Consider the following 20208-nt stretch of genomic DNA (forward strand, 5'->3'; position numbering starts at 1 on the left):
CTCCTGCTGTTCTATGCGTACAGTAATATAGTAGCAGTGAGGCAGTACTCAGTGTGTTGTCTGCAGTGTGTTCTGCAGTACACAGTAGGCCTGTTTAACGTCACATGTGCACTGTATTTTAAACACATCCTACAGCGGCATTACAGTAGGGACAGTAAAAGAGGGCCGGGTGAACAATCCAGTACACACAGTGAGGCGTCAGCTGTATCACTCCACGAGTTTATTCATTCCTGTGCAGTCCAACATTAAAGCCAATTCAATTATACTGAGAGACAGCAGGGAAAATAGCGTTTGAAGGAGGAGGAACAAGAACAGGTTCTCAAGGTTAAGGGAAGAGTGCCAGCACCAGTGTGAAGCTGGAAAATCTCAGCGTATCGAAGCCAAGACTCGGGAGACAAGAAGTGTCCTTTGTGGTGCTGGGTGAAGATGTTGATGCTCTTGTAGTGTATAGCTTCCTATGTAACTGACACACATTTCATTCCATTAAATTTGCTGTTCAGAGACACACTTTTCATTATTTGTAGTGACCAAAACCTGTTCCGAAATCAAAGGTCTGATGAAGAATCTTAAAGTCGGAAAGCAGATACCAGTGTATTTAAATGTGAGATGCTTGTGTACATCATTGTATGGTGTTGTATAGTGTCGTCCACCAGTCTCTATCCATTGATGGAAATGTTGTAAGATACGAGAAGAATATTGGACTGCTTTCCTCTTTCAGAAATCAAGAGTGTCCACGTTTGAGAAGATGTGGGCTTTCATGAGCAGTAGGCAGAGCACATCATTTGTCAAGTCCATTGAAGACGGTATTCAGCGAGTGTTGAAGTCTGACTACGCCCTGCTCATGGAGTCCACTACCATTGAATACGTGACCCGCAGAAACTGCAACCTCACCCAGGTGGGAGGCATTATTGACAGCAAAGGTTATGGCATCGGCACCCCGAAAGGTACGTGCACACTTTGGACTTTAAATTAGTATCAGGAATTATTTGAAGCCTAGATCACATACAGTGTGATTTGTCATTAAAGTGAAGCCTGCATTAATGAATATGTTTTGTAGGCTCTCCATACAGAGATAAGATCACAATAGCTATCCTCGGCATCCTGGAGGACGGCCGTCTGCACATGCTCAAAGAGAAGTGGTGGAGCGGCAACAGTTGCCTGGAGGACGAGCGCTATGAGACGGGACCCATGGGTATCCAAAATCTGGGCGGCATCTTCATCATCCTGGCCTCTGGTCTGCTGCTCTCCGTCTTTGTAGCTATAGGAGAGTTCATCTACAAGCTGCGAAAAACTGCGGAACGTGAACAGGTGAAGCTCCAGATCTGATGATGAAACAATTGAAAAAGAACAAGTGTTATCGGCAACTGTCATGTCAAGTACTATTACTTTAAAACACACAGGAATGATGATGTCATCGTCATTCTGGAGGAGATTTTCTTTGCCGCTTGGCCTTTTTGTCCTAAGCGCATGGGTTTTTGCATCTGACCAATGAGAATGTATTAACTTTATCAAGAGTATCAGGTAGGATAAGAGTAAAGTTACACACTCATAATTCTGGAGATATGCTTTATATATGCAGCATCACAGATTGTCAGACTGAATGTCTTTCAGACATCTCAGAATGAGTGAGGTTGAAATACATGTGATTCAACTGATAACATCGTTTGAATGAAGAGATGAATAAGCCCTTTAAACGCCAACCAGATCCGAAAGCAAATAGCGAAATCACTTTCGTTTTATGTAGACACATTTCACAGATAAGATGCCACTGCGGGAGGTTGACATTTAAACCACTTTGATCATTTACGGGAGTGTAAAAACAGGAAAAAATCTGAATATTTTGATCTCGTTCAACATATTTTCTACTGAACTGGATTTGGAAGTGTATGCAAATTATTCTTCAGAAAGAATCATTTTGCAAAATTTTGGCTAAAGTCGTCAAGAAACTTTATGAAGGCCAAATAAATGAATATGTTCATAAAGTATTTGTAAATTTGAACATGGAAATGTGAGTCATCCACCTGCATGGCATTGCTTACCTATAAAAACACAATGGGCCTCATTCATGAAACACGAGCAGAACACATGTTTGTCATTCTAACATAATTTTTAGGATTCATGAAAATGTTCGTATTTTCAAATTGTTAGTTGGTACGAGAGAAATGTGTTAGTAGTGCGTAAAACCGCCTGTTACCTTCTGTATTCTTTTAGACAAACTGATGACACTGCATTTTGATGCACTCTGTATCAAAATATTTCACGAGTTATTTTTAACTTTTTAGGTTAAACGCAGAGCTTGTCACTGTCATTTTTTACACAGCCGTTTAATCACAATGGAGAAGTAACAAATAGGCAAACTGTTTCCGAAATTCCAAATCACAGCAACAAACTCATCTCCAAAATAACGCGCAGTGCCCTCAAAGCGTTCTGGGGCACCACCAGCTGGTCGTTTTCAGATTTCAGCTGACTAAAAATGCTTTGGCAGACACAGTTTAATTCATAAAATTATTTGTAAGCTTTGATAGCAGTTTTGCTAATTGTGAATGGATTTTTCCACTTCAAATGCACACATTTTACTATGAAATCTGACGTTAATGAAGTATTTGTGAATCTGGAGGAAAGTCTTCGGGAAGGTCTGTTTTACGGACAAACTACTCTGAATTGACTCATATATTAACGAATGTATCATGAATGTGGCCCAATGAGAACCTTTTGTGCTCCACTGAAGACAGAAAGTCATATCGGTTTGTACGGGTGAGATGAAAGTAAATACTATGGCCTCAGATATCCGTGGCATTGCCACGTAGGCAATGAGAATGTTTGTCTTGTCTCCCTAAGGACGTGAAGTTACTTACTTCCTCTTTTTCCCCCACCCCCACCATGTGTCTTTTTTTCCATCAAGAGGCCTTTCTGCAGTGCGGTGCTGGACGAGATCAGACTGTCGTACACGTGCGAGAGACGAGTGAAACACAAGCTCCACCACCACCAGCCGCCGCCAGCCATGAAGACGGACGCAGTGATCAACATGCACTCTTTCAACGACCGTCGCCTGCCCGGAAAGGACAACATGAGCTGCAACACCGCGATGAGGCCCGTGTTTCCATGACGTGCCTGGGCGACGGGCACCTGAGGCACGTCCCGGGTGGCGCGCTGGAGACCAGGGACTACGGCCCAGAGATGATCACGGCATTCACCATCAACCGCAGAGACATCCGACACCAACTGAGCAGTCAGAACGGAGGCAGTAACAGCAATCCAGGTAGTGACCACATCCTCAAGCCAATGTATCCCACCATGCCACTGCGAGAGGGAGGACGATCCGTTTCTTTCCTGTGAGAGCCACATCTCCCAAACCATCCGAGTCTGATGTTTACAACGGCACTCCGACGCAAAAGCTCACGATCTAAAAACAAACGTGTTTCTCATTGGAACGTGATGTGGAAAAAGAGGCTTTTTGGAAGCATGGCAATAAATTAAACTACACAAAGAGAAGTCGTTTTTTTAGAGTATCATTTCTTAGAGCCCATCGATTCAAGTTTTTTTCCTTTTTGATTTGGTTGAAATGCAGTGTTTGCGATGTAGACTAGATGTATACATGGCAGCGCAGGGCTACAGCGGCCAGCGTGAGCTGTTGGAAGATTGGAAAACCCTACCTACCGTAGGTCATAGTATCCACCTGCGTTCGTGAAAATGCACAAGTAAACAGGGTTGATTTAATTGGAGTCACCTAAAAAAACTCATAACAATTCCGTACGGCCCGCAAAATCACTCCACAGTGTTTACACGCCAGACTTTTGATTGATTTGTGCTTCATACGTTGCCAGCAGATGTTTCTTACCCAGCGAGATCTAATGGTAATGACGGATAAACACAACAGATGCCAAAGATCTGTCGTCCGTCCAAATTTTAGACACTTGAAACGCAGTTTTACCTGCAAACAAGAAAGCGAATGACATCTTATTCATCAGACCCTTTTCAGATCAAGAATCCGAAACCGAGAACTGATACAAAGGTACATGTGGCCTAATGGTTAGAGCGTTGGGCTTGTGATCAGAAGGTTGCTGGTTCTAATCTCAGTGCCAGCAGGTCATGACTGAAGTGCCCTTGAGCAAGACACCTTACCCCTGATTGCTCTGCAGTAATGTGACACTGTATAAAACTACTTGTAAGTCGCTTTGGATAAAAGCGTCTGCCAAATGAATAAATGTAAATGTAAATGTAGGTCTGTATTACCAGAAACAAAGTTGTCATCTTTAACTCTCTCTCATGTGAGAAAACAAGACAAAATGGAGATCAGTTCATCTGAGATCATCTGAAATTACAAAAAAAGATCATCTGACCCCTAAAATCTAATTAACGCTTGCATTTTCAGACGGTCACTGATGATATCATGTCCTCTGACAAACCTATAAATTGTAGGAATAAATAAATAAAGGAATATAGTGCAGGAATCATTGGGTATAGCGTATTAATCAGAATCTCACGGGTAAACTAATTGTTTATGGATTTGGGGAGTAAATGATGGCAAAATCTAAAAAGACAAGTGAAACAACCTTTCAAAAGTTAACCCTGAAGTTAGCCCGATTCATTGAGTGCATCTGACACACGGTAATAATGACTGAAGCTGTGGTCAGTGGCAGTTCTGTAGTTACGCAGGTGAACTCAATACTCATTTCAAGTGTGTGCACATGTCAGAAGCACTCTCTTTAGGTTGTTGGTATGTCAGGATGTAAGGTTTAATAGAGTTGTGTGCATTGATAAGCCTTGCAGGGCAACGGATAAATTTAGGGTGAGGGCCCTTTCAGTCCATCAGACGTTAACTGGGTGACCAGTACGGTTTTCACGTTTGCATAAAGACATCTGTAGAGACAGACATTTTATTTATATATACTGTATACAGTGAGGGAAATCATTATTTGATCCCCTGCTGATTTTGTAAGTTTGTCTGCTTACAAACAAATGAAGGGTCTAAATTGATTTGCATTTTATTCAGTGAAATAAGTATTTGATCCCCGAGCAAAACATAACTTTGTACTTGGTGGAGAAACCCTTGTTGGAAAGCACAGAGGTCAGACATTTCTGATAGTTGGTCACCAGGTTTGCACATGTGTCATGATATATTTGATTCCACTCATCTGTGAATCTTTAAGGTTTCTTAGCTGTTGCTCTGCAGATTGGAGTCTTAGCCTCCTTCACACTTTCCTATAGGACTGGGGTCTAGAGACTGGCTCGGACATTTAATGTGCTTCTCCTCAAGGCACTCTTTGGTTGTCTTGGCATTATGTTTTGGGTCTTTGTCATGTTAAAGGCACATCCACGACCTATCTTCAGTGATCTAGTCAAGTGGAGGAGGTTCTCGTCCCATATTTTACGGCCCCTCAATTAGGTGAAGTCATCCTGTACCCGAGCAGAGAAAAAGCCCTAAAGCATAATGTTTCCAACACTGAGCTTCTCTGTAGGGATGCCGTTCTTGGGGTCATACTCAGCATTTCTCTCCCTCCAAAAACCTTTTCTTCCCTTTTGACCACAGCACTTCCTCCAAAGACGTTTCTGAATTATTTTGATGTTCATTGCCAAACTTCAGACGAGGCAGGCGGCCCTTCTTGTGCAGGAGGACCTTCGGGTGCTTCAGGATTGAAATCCATTGTGGCATAGCTAGTGACCAATGGTTTGATTGCTAACTGTGGTCCCAACTGTCTTAAAATCATTAACAAGCTTATTCCATTTAGTTCTGGGCTGATCTTTGAGCTTTCTCATGATCATCTCTACCTCATTGGGGAAATCTTGCAGGGAGCTCCAGACCAAGGTCATTGATAGTTATTTTGTATTTCTTCTATTTCCAAATAATGGCACCAACAGTTGTCTCCTTCTCACCAAGCTTCTGTCTGTAGCCTATTCAAGGTTTGTGCAGGTCTACAATCTTGTCCTGGACATGCTTTGAAACCTTTTTGGTCTTGAAGATACAGATTCTGTAGGCAGGCATCTTTTATATACATTTCAAGCTGATTTAGGAGTACTTTCTTACTGTGGAGCCAGAATTCTTGCTGGTTGGTAGGGGATCAAATACTTATTTCACTGAAATGCAAATCAATTTATAACCTTTATATTAAATAAATTCCCCAGATTTTTTTATATTCTATCAGTTAAAATAAACCTACCATTAGAATTATAGAGCCTTCATATAGACATAGAGAGCCACACTTTGTAAACAGAAATAACAAAATCAGCAGCGGTTCACATAATGATTTCCCTCACTGTATATACATGCGTTTTAGACATCCAAACTGCAATACAAAAAATGTATGCTACTGGAGCCGCTCACAGAGAGATCCAGATTAAGTGAGCATTCATACATACAGTACATTCAGCATCCGGAAGGTTTCCCGTGATGATTTTCCACACGAAAAGTGTTGTCATGATGAGGTGTAGGTGCTACGAGTCTCCACCCACTGCCCTCTCGTGGCAGCTCGACCAATCACAGGCCTCCGTGAGGTCAACCTAAGGGACAGTGTGGAAAACAGAATAAAAAAGCATTTCTGTGTTGAACATGTTTTTATGGTGAATTATGTGCCGATCAGAAAAACCTTCATGTGACTCGATGTTTCTTTGGTGAAAGCTCATTGTATATGTGTTATTCAAATTCTGTGTAGTTTTAATACTCTCTTGCAAAGTAGGGTATATATATTAGATGACATTGACAGACAAATTACTGTATTTTGCTAAATAATGATGATTTTTACCTTCTCTTCTTGAAAAACATTTCAGGTGTGATATATGATACATGCATTGTAATATAGAATCTAGTCTCGAGTGGAGTTAAAGAACAGCGATTGAATGCCCCAGGCCCTCAACTCCATCACATTCAGTTTCATGTAAAGAAGAGGTTGATATTAACTCTGTGTGTAAGACCTTCTGAAACATAATGTATTCATGTCAGATGTATATACAGTAAAGATGTCATAGAATATTCAGAGAAGAACGAGGTGACTGATTCATTCACACTTATCTTGGATGATTGGCTCATTTCTTTCTCTTTCATTTGAAGGCGTTGATAGATTCTGTAAATTACAGTTTTGTCAAATCTGTCTAGCCCCTTGTTCAGTCCTCTTTTGTAAAAAAACAATGAAAAATATTGTCAATTTGTATATATCATGAGGAGGTTCTGTTTCTCTAAATCCTTTCTGAATTGATTTTAATTTGCCGGTACAGACCCCTGAAACGGGATAAAAAAAGTGTCATTATGAATGAAATAGTAAGTCTTAAGATTTGTTCGCCCAAAAATAACATTTATGCCATAATGTATTTCAAAAGTAGTGCTCTCTCTAATGGCATTAAGACTAGGAAAAGCCAACATTGGAAATATTATTACTCTGAACTGTGTTAGGCTGAAGAAATGAAGACTTTGAATTTCATTTTTGGGTTGACAACTGTTTCATAGAATAATTTACCCAAACATTCAAAACCTTATCTTTTGTGTTTTATTCATGGCATACACAAGTATTTTTGAAGAATCTTCTTGTAGGTATTCATCATACAAACACACCACATTAAATCTAATAAGAAGTTCCATTAAACTAGTAAAAACTATTTCAGTGCTTTCTAATAAAGATACTTCAAATGCCTTCATTCGACCTTCTAATATAGTGTAAATGACTAATACACTGTATAGAGATGCTTTTGTGGCATTGTTCAGCTGGTAAAGCTGGACAGTAATTGTCACATAAACCTTCTGATTCTTCAAAAGTTATGTTGTGTTGCACAGAAACAATTACAGATGTTATAGAAGGACACGTGGGTTCTGTTGGGTAAAGCCATTCCTTCCGTCCGAGTTGACACCTGCAGACAGCAGCTCATTGAGGATGATCACAACTTATTATAGAAGACAAATAGGATTTGATCAAATGTTTTATTTACACTGTGATACATTCTTTGTAACAAATGACTTAGCAGCATATTTCTCACACATGCCTTCATAGCAAACTGAGTATAAGAACATGACGGATCCATCCCTACACTGCAAAAAATTAAGTTCTTACTACGCTTTTTAGTTTTGTATTAGTAAAAATATTTAAAACTTCTTAAATCCATATAAAATGACTTGACAAGAAAATATTTAGTCTTGTTTTATGAAAAATAATATAAGAATTAAGTAAGTTAATGGTAAAAACAGGCAAAAAAATCCGTCCATGGTGTGAGAAAAATAAAGTGGAATTATGTCCTTGAGAAAAAGGTCAAACTAAAATCATTTTTCATACCCTATGGACAGATTTTCTGCTTGTTTTTACAACAAACTTACTTAATTATTATATAACTTTTCATAAAACAAGACATAAATATCTATATCTAAGATAAATATCTTACTTCACTTTTCTTGTCAAGTCATTGTATATGGATTTAAGAAGTCTTAGATATTTTGACAAAAATGTTTAGTAAGAATGTCATTTTTTGCATTGTACACTATCTGTGTGAAATACATTACATCAAGCGTTTACTTTCAGTATTGGATCAATCACTCAATCCTATTTATGGAGCATCTATTTTCTAAACGAACGAATAAACAATGTGAACATTGCTGTTTTACAAAAATGTATGAAACAAAAAGTAAATAAATTCAATCAAATTTTACAAACTAATGTTTTGTTAATATTGTTATGCATGCAAACCCCTACATTTGTGTTAATAACATATGGTTAAGATCATGAGTCATGTCATGTTCAGCACAATGTTCGCAAGTGAAAAAAGCTTTCTGAGTTACTAGAGATGATATGATGACAGTAAAAGGCCTGAGCAGCGGGCCAACGGCTCCCCTCCACAATGACTGCAAACATTTACTCAGAACACATACCTATGTCGGCATTGCAATTTAGTTAGATTCTTTTTTGTCTTATTCTGTATTTGTCTGCAGTGAAACATGGTTCAGTTTTGCGGTTCACATCGGCAGTGTTTGGCAGGCTCGAGCTGTGTGTTTTCATTTGCCTGTAGCAGAAAGAGCCTTTGAAGTGAGTGTCCATCCGAGCTCAGCAGCTCTCAGATAAAGAGACTCGTGCTAGCGAAGCACATTTCATTCTCACTTCAAAGAGACAACACTGTGGCAGTGTGAACTGCCCCCACCCGTGTTTACATAGTGTTGAAGACAATACACCAGACCAAGAGACCTGTCCTGGACATACGTGTGAAGTTGTGCAGAAAGTACATTTATGAACGATTACTTCACCTGAGAATGGAAAATATGTCACTTTATTATTATTAAAGGGGGGATATCATGTCCTTTTACAAAGTTTTGCTTTTGTTTTGGTGTGCACTGGACTAGTCCAAAATGCTTAATTGTTAAAAAAACACATGCTTTTTTTCTAATATTGTACATTATTGCAGCATGTCTCATTTATTTAAAGGTGCCATTCCCCGTGATGCCAATTTTCAAACTTTAGTTAGTGTGTAACGTTGCTGTAAGAGCATAAATAATATCTACAAAATGACAAAGCTCAAAGTTCAGTGCCAAGCGAGATATTGTAACATAATTCGCTTTTCAAGGACTACAGAGAACGGCTGGAATCGGACTACAGCCCTCTACTTCCAGGGTACATAATGTCACTATTCCGAGTTTATCGATAACCTCCGCCCCAAAGAAATTCTCCAAAAAAGGGGCGAGGCCTTCCTTAGAGACGAGGAAGAGCCGCTGGAGTAGCGTTTGGTTCTCAGAGATTGTAAAAATAATTTTTCAAGATATATTTTAGGGGCTTTTTGATTTTAATTTGAAAGGACAGTGGACAACATACAGGAGAGCATCAGATAGAGACACAGGAGTGGGACCGGCAAAGGACACTCGAGACAGGAATCAAACTCAGGTCGGGCCACAAGTGCACTGGCACTATATGTTGGCGTACTAACCACAAGGCTTTTGGCGCCGACGATTGTAAACATTTTGACTGAGCTTTTTGCTTAATTCCTTTCACTTTATCACAGTCCTACAGCTGGTAATAAGAATTCAGCTACACACATTCGGAAAACCAACGGTCCCATGACTTTAACATCGGCTGTGAAAGCTGTTCTGTGTAACACACTGATATTGTGTGTGTGCACTCATACCTCTAAAACACACTCTAAGCGAGGAACCAATCACAACAGACATTACTTTACAACAGTCAGTTTGCCCCATTTAGAGCGTTTCAAAAGGTGGGACTTTATAGAAACCGGAAAAGTTTGATCGTTTTGTGAGAAGACGGACAGCGGTGAACACTAAATTTTAAATATGTGTAAATATAAAGCATTTTTTTGAACTACATTTACATTTACATTTAGTCATTTGGCAGACGCTTTTATCCAAAGCGACTTACAGATGATGAAACATTGGAAGCAATTATAACAACATAGGCAACAGAATACATAAGTGGATCAAAACAAGTCCATTAAAGCCTAGCACAGTATACAAAGCTAAGAATAGTGAGGTTAGTTTATTTTATTTTTTTAAGAAGGAAAGGGAAAATAATTAGGATAAATCAATCAGAGACGTGTTGACGGAAGAGATGCATTTTTAGGCGTTTTTTAAAGATGGCAACAGAGTCTGCTGATCTTGTAGCAGCTGGTAGATCATTTCACCAATGTGGAACAGATCCAGAGAAGGTACGGGAGAGTGACTTTTTTCCTTTTTGGGATGATACCACTAGTCGTTGTTCCTTTGCAGACCGCAGTGATCTGGCAGGAACATAGATCTGCATTAGCGAGTGGAGATACGATGGTGCAGACCCAGTGGTGGTCTTGTAGGCAAGGAGCAAAGCTTTGAACTTTATGCGGGCGGCAACAGGGAGCCAGTGTAACCTGATGAAGAGCGGAGTTACATGCGCTCTCTTCGGTTCATTGAAGACCACTCTTCAGCCAGGAGGATGTGATGCACAGTTTCAAAAGCAGCAGACAGATCCAGTAGGATGAGCACAGATGACATGGATGATGCTTTTGCCAGTCTCAGGGCTTCGATGACTGAGAGCAGTGCAGTCTCTGTGGAATGACCGGTCTTGAAACCAGACTGATTGCTGTCCAGGAGGTTGTTGCGCATGAGAAAGGAGGAGAGCTGGTTGAACACAACTTGCTCCAGGGCTTTGGCAATGAAGGGAAGAAGGGAAACAGGCCTGTAGTTTTCTAGCAGTGTAGGGTCGAGGGTGGGTTTCTTTAGAAGCGGTGTGATGCGGGCCTCTTTGAACGCTGTGGGAAATGTCCCAGTGGTGAGCGAAGAGTTGATGATGTGGGTCAGAGCAGGCACAACTGTTGAAGAGATGGCCTGGAGGAGATGGGTGGGGATGGGATCCAGTGGGCAGGTGGTAGGGTGTTTGGGACCTATGACCTTGGAAACATCAGCTTCAGACAGAGGAGAAAAGGCGGGGAGCACACACGTCAGGGATCTGGGCGGGTTCAACAGGTGGTGGCGTAGAAAACTGGCCGCTGATTACGAAGAACGATTCAAAATCATCAGCTGTTAACTCAGATGAAGGTGCGGGAGCAGACGGACAGAGGAGAGCAGAGAAGGATTTGAAGAGTGTTCGAGAGTCCGGAGAGTTGCAGATCCTCGAGTGGTATTAATCTGTTTTTGCAGAGGTGACGTCTACAGAGAAAGTAGAGAGAAGAGATTGGTAGAGAGAGAGGTCAGCAGGGCCTTTGGCTTGCGCCATTTTCTCTCAGCTGACTGGAGGCTGGCGCGATGCTCACGCAGTACATCCAATAACCAGGGAGCTGACGGGGATGCACAGGCTGGTCCAGATGCAAGAGGGCATAGGTTGTCCAAGCAGGATGAAAGCGTGGAACACAGAGTGTCTGTGGTATTGTCTGTATTCAAAAGAGAGAGCTCATCAGAGGGGGGGAGTGCAGAGAAGACAGCAGAGGAAAAACAGGAGGGAGGGAGAGACCGCAGGTTGCGCCGGAAGGTGACCATCGGTAAGACATCTGTGATGTCCGGAGCAGTGAGGTCAAGGGTGATGAAGAAGTGATCAGACGTGTGCAGCGGGGTGACCTGAGAGTGATGAGTGGAGCAGTACCTTGTGAAGATCAGATCTAGATGGTTTCCAGACTTGTGGGTTGCTGATGTGGAAACCTGCCCGAGAAGAAATGATGCGGTCAGGTTGATAAGTCAGCAGCCTGTGGCTTTCCAATGTGGATGTTGAAGTCACCTAGTACCTCCAGAGGAGTACCATCCTCAGGGATGAAAGAAGCACATCCAGCTCCATCAAGAAATGTCCAAGCTGACCTGGGGGACGATATATAACTACAAAATGACATTTTACAGGGTGGGTGATAGTAACAGCATGAAACTCGAAGGAGATGTTGTCACACATGGGTGTTAGCAGATTGAATTTCCAGTCTTTGGGGATGAGTAGACTGGTGCCTCCACCCCTACCTGTGATGCGAGGGCTGTGGGAGAAAGTGTGATTATTGGAGAGGGCAGCAGGAGTGGCAGAGTCCTCTGGTTTGATCCATGTTTCTGTAAGTGCTACGATGGAAAGACCAGAATGTTTAACAAAAGCTGTAATGAAATCAGCTTTGTTCACAGCAGATTGGCAGTTGCACAATCCTATTGGGAAAGTAGAAGGTGCTGTTGCTAGCAGTGATACATTGTGAAGATTATTAGCATTGCGTCACCTTCGGCATGCGGCAGATGGTTTACGTTTTGTGATGACAGAAAGGATTTTAAAACACATATTTAAGAGAAGCAGAAAGAAAATAGGAAGAAACATTAAAAATAACAATAAAGGATTAAGTATAAGTGCAAAAAAGTAAGACAAAAAGTGCAAGTGTTAATACAAAACAAAATAGGTACAAAAGAAGTGCAATACTCAAGTGCCCTGTCGGTGTGTCCTGGCTCGGTGGAGTCGCGCGCAGGTAGAGTCGATGTCTTTACCCTCTTCGGTCTTCATGCGATGAGGGCTGCACGCGACCGCTGCCGCGGTGGGAAGTCGCTTTTTAAATACCCGTCTAATTACTTTAATTCAACAGGCTCCGCCCTCAGATGACACGCACACACAAAGCAAACCAAATAAACTAGCCCGAGAACGAACGAAGGAACGATACTACACGCGGTTTCACCACGTGACAGAGCGGAAGTAAATACAAAGCGATTTCTTAGTTTAACACAGCACTAAAACTCAACAAGACACAATTTAAATACACTTACACAATTCTGTACGTTTCTGCTGCTAAGTTGCTTCTCCAAACTACAAACATGAACATCCACTGTTAAACACCCCAAAAAATAATCAAAGCCTCGAAAACGTCTTGGTTACGTATGTAACCTCGGAGGGAACGAGACGTCGTGTCGAGACTGACAGAATGGGGTTTGACTTGAGAACCAGTCATCTCCGACTCATTGAAAAGGCCAATGAACTTGGCGAATGGGGCGGCCCATTCATTCACCTTTTTGGGCTGAGTAACTTGAGAGGCACTGTTGTTCGCTGCAGCGTGCCAGCGCAGCGCTCGTGGCATGATGGACACAACGTCTCGTTCCCTCCATCAGGGAACCAAGGTTACATACGTAACCAAGACGTTCCCTTTCTGTCGGTCTCTCTACGTTGTGTCGAAACTGGACCCTGGACTTACCCTGGAAAATTCCACGGTGCTGCGCCGCGTCACGATTTACAGCAGATCAACACTGACCGGTCTGGGCGAGTCACAAATGAACGTCCTTGCGAATCGTAACCATCCATTAGTGTAGTAAGACATCAATCCGTGTGACCACGATGAGAGGTTCTTACTACCGGCTGTACAGGCCGTGGCCTTGCTACTCTGGAGGCGAGTAGGCCGCCCCAACACCGTAAGGAGTACTGGGAAGCGCTATGGAGACCACATCTGCCAAAGGGAGATCCTCTGTGGAATACCTACACGGTCTCCCCAGTGGGGAGAACTCATGGGAGTAGTAGTGCGGGCCCAACCCAGGGGTGCACACAAGTGGTGGCGACCACAGAGGGAGGTCACAGGTTCACCGACAGGGGAACCAAGAGTGAGAAAGCGTCAGACGGGACTACCCAAGGAGGGGAGTCACTACGTGTGGAGCACTAGCCCAGGTACAAGGGTTCACCTTGTGAGGGAAACTCACATATACTGGGTGTGAATACGAACTGCTCCGCCAGGCTCGTACTCCCCAAGTGCTTGGTGATGGAAGAAATGTCTATACTTCGTCTAATGGAGGAAGTAGGGAGGCTGGAATAGCGTACGCTCTGCCACCGTCGGACTCACTCAAGACCTGGTCCGACACAGGTTCGATGCCCGTGGGGAAAAAAGGCTGGACGCAGCCCAACCCGCAGCTCTGCAGATGTCTGCCAGAGAGGCGCTCTGAGCCCATGCCCATGAGGAGGCTGCACCCCCGCGGAGTGAGCATCACGACAGTGGGCAGGGGCCTGAGATCGGCAAGAGGTGTGTGAGCTCGCAATCACGATGTCATACACTGTAATATTATTTTCTGGCCCCCTCCCTGCTTACCGTGGTGATGAGATACATAGCAGATTATCATATCTAAATGGCTGGTTCTCTGGTTCTATTATCATATCTAAATGAGTGGTGCCTGCAGAATTATATTGTTTTTATAAATAACTGGAAGAGTTTTGAAGGCAGACCTGACCTGTTGAAAAGTGACGGTCTCCACCCCTCCTGGGCTGGAGCTTTTCTTCTGTCTAGAAATATGGCACATAGCCTTAATGCTAAAACGTGACTCACTGGGGCCCAGGTCAGGAAGCAGATAGAATGGCATAACCAACGGTCTGCTTGCTATCTCACATCGCAGAACACACTAAATATTTTTGTTAACGATATGATAACAGATCATAAAATAGACATGCTCTGTCTGACAGAAACATGGCTAAAGCCAGATGATTATATTACTTTAAATGAGTCTGTCCCCCAAGATTATTATTATAAACACAAGCCTCGCCTAAAAGGCAGACACTAACTCTTTTAGCATTTCCCAGAAGTCTAATCCTAAATACAAATCTTTTGAAGTCATGGTACTTCATGCATCAACACCTAATACAAAGGATAAAACATCTTTAAAATGTATTCTTGCTAATGTATATAGGCCTCCAGGGCACCACACAGATTTTATTAAAGAATTTGGTGGGATCTTATCAGAACTAGTACTGGCTGCAGACAGAGTCCTTGTTATTGGTGACTTTAACATCCATGTAGATAATGACACAGATGCTTTAGGAATGGCTTTTAAAGACACTCTTTACTCCATGGGTGTTAGACAACATGTGTCAGGACTCACTCACCTTCGTAATCATACTTTATATTTAATACTGTCTTACGGTATAAATGTGGACGACGTAACAATCCCTTAGCAGAGCGAAGACATTTCGGATCATTATCTGCTATCATGCTTGCTTCACTCCCCAATGGTGGCAAATCAAACTCCAAGTTACAAATTTGGTAGAACAATATCTTCAACTACAAAAGATGCGTTTCTTGATCATTTGCCTGAATTGTCTCAAATCTATAGCATGAGTAATAACGTTAAAGGTCTTGATTTTACCATTGAAAATATTAATGCCACCTTCTCGGAAACGCTAGACATAGTTGCTCCTCTGTGCTTAAAGAAGATTAAAAATGACAGACCGACACCGTGGAATAATGAACACACTCAGGCTCTAAAGAAAGCGGCACGAAAAATGGAGCGCAACTTTAAGAAAACTAAATTAGAGGTATTTCGTATTGCATGGAAGGATAGTATTAGAAAATACAGGAAATCCCTAAAAACGTCTAGATCTGCCTACCTTTCATCACTAATAGAAGAAAACCAGCATAACCCTAGGTTTTTATTTGATACAGTGGCTAAATTAACCAAAAATAAATCGTCAGCGACTTCTGATTCTGTTTACCAGCATAGCAGTGATGAATTTATGAACTATTTCACAAATAAATCAAAGATATTAGAGAAAAAATTATAACTATGCAACCAGAAGTGAAACCCGCTGAACAAACTACTAACCAGGGCTGGACTCTGACAAAAAAAGGGCCCTGGCATTTTTACTCAGACCGGCCCACCATAATGGGTCGGACACAACCAACCAGTACACCATCCTTGCGGTCCCTGTAGATATGCATATCTACTGTTCCATTCCCCCAAAAACCTACAAAGCTGAGAACTAAGTGCCATGGACCAGTGTACCAGATTTGTTAAGGAGCTGTCAGTGCTTCATAAGATTATTTAATCATAGTAATGTTGTAAGAGTTACTCAGTTTCTTAATAAATTTATGATAATTATTATTAACAGACATATTCCTACTGCAATTCATGACACAAAACTGAGTGATACACTCCTGTAATCCATCAAGCAGGGAACGTACTGAGTCTTCGCAGACTATCCATATCTGATGAACTGTGTGGCTAAAGGTACTTTACATCATCAGTTGATTACATCTGTGGATGAAAAACTGCAAACGAAAAGAAAATATATTTTAAAGGACTGTTAAGGACAAAAGTTTCTGAACTCAAATATTATCGGTCATTCGTCAAAAAGAAAAAAAACTTTGATTGGGACAATGTATATATGGCTGGTAGAGGGCGGGCACCCCTGTGGGGACACCTGATAAAAGCATGCTTTTCGGGGCTCTTTCATACTGTAGTACAGGCCGGGCTACAAGAAAAGGTCTATCAGCCAATGACAGTTTAGAACAGCATTGGGGTCCAAAAATTCCAGCCATTAACCATGAACACAGTCCTCAAGACATGGAAATGTCAAATCTGTCATGAACGGCTCCGGGACAGGCAGGTTAGATCCAAATGCAGCTTTATTCAAAGAGAATGGTCAAACAGGCAGCGATCAACAACAGCGTCAGGGGTGTCAAGGGATATCCAAAATCATAAACAGGAACAGGCAGAGGTCGAGGCAGGCAGCAGAGAATCACTGTCAAATCAACAGTCCAAGATAATGCACAGAAGGAATAAACACAGGGAAATCGCTCAGAAATGTCAGACAGGCTAAACAAGACTTCGCAAAGAATGGGTGTGTGGAAGTGGTATATATGTGTATGTGAATGATCTGCAGGTGTGTGTGCAATCAGTGCTGATGAGTCCGGGTAGTGAGTTATGGGAAATGTAGTGTGTGAATGAATGATAAGTTTGATGTGGAGTGCCCTCTAGTGGTCCTCAAGGGCACTCCAGCTGGTGACCGTTACATAGCCCCCCCTTTAAGGAGCGGATTCCAGACGCTCCTAACACTGTCCAGGAGAGAGGAGGAGCGGAGGCGGACCCGGGGGCGGGATGGAGGGCCAGGACCGTGGAGCGGAAGAGAACCCGGAGACTGAGGTGGAGCAGGCGTCCAGGGCGGAGCAGGCTGTGCAGGCGTCCAGGGCGGAGCAGGCTGTGAAGGCGGCCAGGGCGGAGCAGGCTGTGAAGGCGGCCAGGGCGGAGCAGGCTGTGTGAAGGCAGACCTGTCGGTTCAGGGGTATAGCGCGGGTCCGACGGTTCAGGAACTGGTACAGGCTCAGGAACAGGCGTGGAGAAGGCCATCTTGTCCGAAGACACATGCGTGGAGAAGGCCATCTTGTCCGAAGACACAGGCGTGGAGAAGGCCATCTTGTCCGAAGACACAGGCGTGGAGATGGCCATCTTGGGATGAGGCTCTGACTGGGCGATGGTCATTTTGTCCCAGGGCTCAGATATGGCAGACGTGACGTGAACAGTCTCTGGCTGGGCAGACGTGACGTGAACAGTCTCTGGCTGGGCAGACGTGACGTGAACAGTCTCTGGCTGGGCAGACGTGACGTGAACAGTCTCTGGCTGGGCAGACGTGACGTGAACAGTCTCTGGCTGGGCAGACGTGACGTGGGTTGACTCTGGCAGATCGACTCGGACTTGGGTTGACTCTGGCAGATCGACTCGGACTTGGGTTGACTCTGGCAGATCGACTCGGACTTCCCTTTCGTGCAGTGGCTCTGGGCTGGCGGCCATCTCGTGCAGTGGCTCTGGGCTGGCGGCCATCTCGTGCAGTGGCTCTGGGCTGGCGGCCATCTCGTGCAGTGGCTCTGGGCTGGCGGCCATCTCGTGCAGTGGCTCTGGGCTGGCGGCCATCTCGTGCAGTGGCTCTTGTGGTTCAAGCTCCGCTGCCAACTGCGCTTGACACTGTTGCCCCCCCCAAAAAACGTTATTTGGGGTTTCAAAACTGTCCTCTGCCTCTCCCACAGTGAACGGAGAGTCACATAACATCAGTGCATAGTCCATTATGTCCCTTAAACTGCAATTAGATTCCCCTCTAGGTAACAATGATTTAATTGGGTCATTAAGTCCGAAACGGAACAAGTCCTTAAACAAAACTTCATCGTAGATCGGTACTTCATAGGATATTGCACAGAACTGTTTAGGCAAGGCAAGGCAAGGCAAGTTTATTTGTATAGCACATTTCATACACAATGGCAATTCAAAGTGCTTTACATAGAAGAAATTAAAAATATCCATTTGATAAAACAGTTAAGAAATAAGAAAAATAAAAGTAACCAGTTAAGAATAAAAAAATAAAATAACATAGTTTAGAAGAAATAAGAAAAATAAAAATTAACCAGTTAATAAAATAAAATAAAATATAGTTTAGATTAGATAATCAATAAAATAAAGTACAGCGCAAACAGTCGGACGGTCAGAGGCACAGTGGCACATTAATCAAATGCAAAGTTAAACAGATGTGTTTTGAGTCTGGATTTGAATGTGACTACTGTAGGAGCACATCTGATCTCTTCTGGAAGCTGGTTCCAGCTGCGGCTCGCATAATAGCTAAATGCAGACTCTCCTTGCTTAGAGAGAACCCTTGGTATTTCTAGCTGATGCGATCCTAATGACCTGAGTGTTCTTTTGGGTCTGTATTCAATGAGCATATCTGCAATGTATTGAGGTCCTAGGCCATTGAACGATTTATATACCAGTAGTAAAACTTTAAAATCTATCCTATATGTAACTGGTAGCCAGTGTAAAGACCTGAGGACTGGTGTGATATGATCATATTTTCTGGTTCTGCTCAGAATCCTTGCCGCAGCGTTCTGTATGAGCTGCATCTGTCTTATGGTCTTTTTGGGAAGGCCAGTAAGGAGCCCATTACAATAATCCACCCTGCTGGTGATGAAAGCATGCACTATGTTTAACATACTCCTCAACAGATAGGCCTCCTTGACGAAGGCCCAATAGTTGATCAACTGGGTCAATGCTAGAGCTGGGAAGTTGCCATCCTGACCTTGAACAGGGAACAGACATCTCAGTAAAGAGAGGGTACCGGGCTGCTGGATCCTGGTGTGGCGAAGTCTTCTGTCATGAACGGCTCCGGGACAGGCAGGTTAGATCCAAATGCAGCTTTATTCAAAGAGAATGGTCAAACAGGCAGCGATCAACAACAGCGTCAGGGGTGTCAAGGGATATCCAAAATCATAAACAGGAACAGGCAGAGGTCGAGGCAGGCAGCAGAGAATCACGGTCAAATCAACAGTCCAAGATAATGCACAGAAGGAATAAACACAGGGAAATCGCTCAGAAATGTCAGACAGGCTAAACAAGACTTCGCAAAGAATGGGTGTGCGGAAGTGGTATATATGTGTATGTGAATGATCTGCAGGTGTGTGTGCAATCAGTGCTGATGAGTCCGGGTAGTGAGTTATGGGAAATGTAGTGTGTGAATGAATGATAAGTTTGATGTGGAGTGCCCTCTAGTGGTCCTCAAGGGCACTCCAGCTGGTGACCGTTACAAAATCAGATGAGTAAACTGATTACGCAAATTGTGAAATTGGACAGTCAATAAGAGCGGGTATGATGAGAACTGATTTTTCTAAATAGGTACCACACAAACCACATCAAGATGGTAGCAGTAGTCAAGCTGCTGAACAATCAAACACGACGTCTAAAATGAATTTGGTTCTAAAAACTCAGGTGGCCGATCCACCATACTATAGAGGGGATTGTTCCGATAGATACTCTGTAATGGAATTGATGAGAGTATATCTTGACAAGCTTAATGAAATAGTGAACAGAGTAATGGGGCGAGTTCGAGATGTACTGAAAGTTTGGCTGCGCAATGGTTAAATTGCTCCTACTGTTGATTCAGTATTTTTGTCTTGAAGCAGCACTTTAGTGACTCAAGCAGTTCTGGTATCCCATTGGCAGATTTCTACTCTGTGAGATCAGTTCCGAAAGAGAGTGCATGAGCAAAGTTTACAGTGGGAAGGCAGAACTCTAGATAACAGGAGTAAAGAGTA

Source organism: Barbatula barbatula (assembly GCF_947034865.1).
Source record: "Barbatula barbatula genome assembly, chromosome: 12".
Taxonomy (NCBI): domain Eukaryota; kingdom Metazoa; phylum Chordata; class Actinopteri; order Cypriniformes; family Nemacheilidae; genus Barbatula; species Barbatula barbatula.